Here is a 4,793-nt window from a genome sequence, read left to right as displayed (position 1 = left end):
TGATTGCTGTTGCAGTTCAGACATTTCTCTATAATGCGCCAGGTACAGTTGTTTTCCTCTGTGTAGCGATTAAAAAATAATGCCAAAATAATTTGGAAACTGTATATTTACATAAAGATTTTCCATATTTTGAATACACTTTAAGAACTAGGCGATCCTTTTTGTTTGTGCCCCCCCCGTACGTTTGTTTGTGCCCCCACCCCCACCCCCCGTAAGGTTTGACAGCTCGACAGGATATTTTTACTTCATTGAAAGCAATAACGTACAGTAAGTCATGCATTTCAATAAAGACTCAGATGGAGTAATTTAAAACTTAAGTGGCTGTTTATAGTTCCGTTTTTTCATTAAAAATCCATGTTGTAGCAATTTTGCAGATTTAAAATCTTCTTTACTTGCTACTTGTTCTGTAACCATGCCTGTGAGCAGTAGGTAATTATCGGTACAACATAACACAAATTAGTGTTTAGTTTTGATTGTTGCTGACACTTTTGTGAAAATTTTTTGAGTATGAAAAGTGCTCAAATCCTTCCTGAACAAATTTTCAATCCAAAAAAGATTTGCTGAAACTTGGAGCCCAAAACCATGTTGCTTTTCCACTTGATCTAGCAGTTGGTGATCAAAAGACACCATCTAACTTCCTTTGACCTATGAGGGCTGATAAAATTTGATTTTCTTTACACCAACTTGACAGAATTGGTGTCACGTTTTCTGTATTATATGGACTCTCACTCGTTGGTTTCATATCAGCGAAACCAAAACAAATTACATCGTTTAGGTGTTCAAGTAAGTCATTGACAAAAATGATGAAGAAAACAGTTCCTCGTAACTTCTTGCAAACCAGATAATTTAATGTTATTTTTGAAATATTGTTTCCGGTTCGTTAGATAAGACGAAAGTAGCTCAATTAACCTTCTTCCAATGAAGATATAATATGAAGCTTTTTCTATCAGGACCTTATGTGGTAAGGTGTCGAAAGATTTTACAAAGTCAAGATACAAGATACTTTGGTCTTTGGCTGCTTCTTTGTCCAAATTTTTTATACGCTGTGTCCAGAAAGAGAAAGAGCTGTAATGTTGCCAATCGGTTCTTTCAGAAAGAAACTGATTTTCCTAGAAATGTTGTCCTACAAGTTCATAAACTTCATCAGAAAGATTGTTCTCGAGAAAATTGGTTTTGCAATTTAGAAGACTAAGTCACAATCGATTGGTTCGTCGTTAAATATTGGGCTTATCTGACTTACTTTCCAATATGTGGGATAGAAACCTTTGTTAATTATTGATTGAAAAAAAACTATGACCACAATCCTGAAAGATTTGCTGCAATTTTTAAAATAAAATTTTCCAATTTCATCTGGTCTAATAAACTTGCGAATTTTGAGACCACTAAAATTTAGCGGATGAATGTACCAGAAAACTTAGAATTTTTTTCGCAAGTTCTTGGAATTTTGGTTTTCTGATTAAAGATACTTAAAAAAGGTAAGTTGTCGGCTTTTCATTTAATAGTTGATAATTTAAGATCTTTGCAGATTACTATAGATCGTACTTATGGATTTTTACGGATAGATGAAAACATTTATGTATTTTGCTAAATCGTCAGCTTTCAAAAAGTTCAGCTTGATAATCTGAGAGATCAGTATCAATTAAGTTTCAAACCACAACCTCTTATTTTTGGAGACTCTTTGAAACAGACAAAAATTTTCTAATTTTTATTAGTATTCATGTTTTTAATCATATGGGGTGTTGCATTGGAATGCATGTTGCATATGGGATGTTGAACTGAGATCCATGGTTCCAAACTGGCTGGATATTTTTTGACAAGTATCATTTATTTTTGTTTTTTAGCCATGTGTAAAATTGGTGGATTGTTATATGGCAATCAGATTTGAAATGCTCAATTATCATGTTGTTATTGAAATTTTTCCAAACAGCATCTTTAAATACAAATCTTTTTGTTATGGTGTTTGATGCGACAAGTAAGAAATTTAGTTCAATTAAAATTAAAAAAAGATTGGTCTGCCATGCTAGATCCAACTAATCTTGCGTAAATTTCATTTGGATATATAGACTTTTAATCTCTTTTTGCATATAATCCAATGACAAGTTAGTTTGCTCTATAATATAAGCAAATTTTAAGATTTTTGTGGTATTCTTTGAGCTGCTCATTCGGAGCTGCTTTTTCAGATGATTCAACTTTTGCAGAAAGAGTAGATTTATCTCATAGTTAATAAGGACGTCGACAAAACTTTTATCGGATTTTGGATGTAAAGCTTTTTGACAAAGAAACAACAAAATTTTGTGTTCGCTTGTTTTGCTGTAACTGTTTTCGGGAATGGCGTGTTTTCATTGGATTTTGTATTTATTGAAAAGATTTGCGTTTTAAATAAGGCCGTGGATTTCAAATCTTTGTCACGCTGTAAGTTGCGGGTCACTTTGAATTGTAGTATTTTCTTAAAGTCTGTGTAATCTGTAGGTCACTGCGAGCAAGAAAAATACAATAAATTAGCATTTTGATAAAATGGTCATCATTTCTTCATGGCGTCTTCAATTTCTTTAATAAAACAAAAGAATTGGTAAGGCCCCCTCTGAGACAAAATATGACCACAAAGAACATTGAAAAGCAAAGAGAGGACATCAAAAATTTTAATTTTAACAAAAACATGGAGTTTAATTTTAACAAAAACATGCAAACAAGCAGATGATTTGAATTAACAGCCTCCACTTTTCGACAGCTGCTTCTTTCGAATCTTCAACAATTTCGCGCCACCTCAGCGTCCTAGAGCATCAGATCCAGAGTATGGAGTTCTTGAAAACAATGTTGATTTTTTTTCTCGGGTAAGTCAAATGAGCACTTCACTCTACACTGTGTTTTGAAGCAAATTTTAATAAATTTTTAATTTAAAAATCACCTCCACTCAAAGTGTATTCGCCCAACTCACTGTCGCAAGTCAACTGCTATATACATATACAAATTTTGACCGTATTCAAACGTCAAAGCATCATTAAATAAATGAAGCTTGAGTAGGAGAAAGAGGGTGAACAAAAAACTTTCAAAATGCAGATTTAAACACTAATAGTACTACATGGCTCCAAATGAAACTTTGACATTAATAGCGCGTCATTTGAGCAGAGTATGGAGCTACGCAACAATTCGAAGCTAAGTTTTATCCTAATGTACTTAACCACATCAGAATTTATATCTTTTTTGCTGTTTTGCTGATAACTGCTGCCAACCCTTTTATAGAATTGGCCACCAACAGCTTGACTCCCCTAGTGCAGGGGAAGATCGACGGATATAAGGCGACCTTCTTAATTTCATTTAGTGCGGGTTCACACTTCAAATTTGAGTAGTCTCATGATAGTTATATATTCTCGTCAGCTTCAGGACAATTCTTAGCAAACAGCCCATTTGCTTTGATATCTTATCAAGCTTCGTCATCTGTTGTTGTTTTTGTTTTGACTCTGGTTTAGGGTCAGCTTTCTTTTCGGCTTTACAGTTGTCTCTCTACCTGCAGTTGGTAAAATTGCCTGACAGTGTCCATGAACACATATCTTTCTCATCGTAGTTAAGACCTCTGTAATTTGTCCCAACTTTTCTTCAGATGAAGCAATTCTATACGCGAGGGCTTCTTCTCACAGAGTCAAGTCTGTGTTCCACTTCGACACACTGCATCGAGCAACTTGGCAGACGAATCGCGTAAATCTTAAGATCCCATTGAGAGTATTTAGTCCAATTATCATAAGTCCAAATTATCATATTTAGTCCAAAGTAGCAGGGTTTTTCGTCAAAATTGGGGCTCTTTACAAAGTTTGGATGCAAAATCAAAGATCACTTCCCAGACGTGGAATAGAAAATCTGTACTTTGAAAAACCTATACTCTGTCCCTGCAAAAGGTCAACACGCGCAAAGAACTCCCAAGTCCGAAATTAAAAAAAAACAGTACAGCTAGTAAGGGCAGATTGCATCAGTTTTGGGGACTTTCCCATTATAGCCCTTCACGAAATTGTGGCCCACATTATGGTAGGTTTACCATGATTGAGGGATAGAGTTTATCTGACCACTAATCTGGGGGAGCGGGCTATAATTGGCAAACCACAGACTGGGAATTGGCAAACCACAGACTGGGAGGACTCGATTCTCTTTTAAATATATACCGAATGCTTGTATTTTTTAGTTAGTCTTTCAATATTCTCCTCTAAGAGGTGTCTACCATTGACCAGAGCAATACTTCAACGTTGTCGTGATATTCATGTATGCCTTCAGTGGTTATTTAAATGGCGTTAGATCGGGTCTTTCCCAATACAGCCCCCCATGAAGTTATAGCCCCATTATGGTATAATTACCACGTTTGGGGACTAACCGTAAAGGAAGCCATTAACATTGCTCTGCGATCGCTTTATGCTAGGGACGATAAACCAGACATACCTAGAACAACAATGAAACGTCTGCTCGAATTAGCCGTCACAAACGTCCATTTAAAATGCAATAAAAGTTGGTTCTGTCAGAAAGACGGGTTGGCAATGGGTGCGCCCTTCGCAGTGATTTTGGATAACCTTTGGATGAAATCGTGGGAGCCACAATTGAAATAAAGGACAGCTAAATGTAAAACCAACGCACAGTGGAGCACATGTTCCAGGGGTGTTGAGTGTGAAATTTGCGATAGATGGTTCCACGCAAAATGTCAGCGAATCAGTAACACAGAAAATGATAGCATGGAAAACCAGTTCTGGATGTGCTTTTCTGCCTTGAAAATGATAAGACTGACGTTCACCATTCGTCCGAAACTAAGTTTCTCT

The sequence above is a fragment of the Convolutriloba macropyga genome, chromosome 9 (genome assembly GCF_964194025.1).
Source record: "Convolutriloba macropyga chromosome 9, txConMacr16.3, whole genome shotgun sequence".
NCBI lineage: Eukaryota > Metazoa > Xenacoelomorpha > Acoela > Convolutidae > Convolutriloba > Convolutriloba macropyga.
This window is presented reverse-complemented; position numbering follows the sequence as displayed.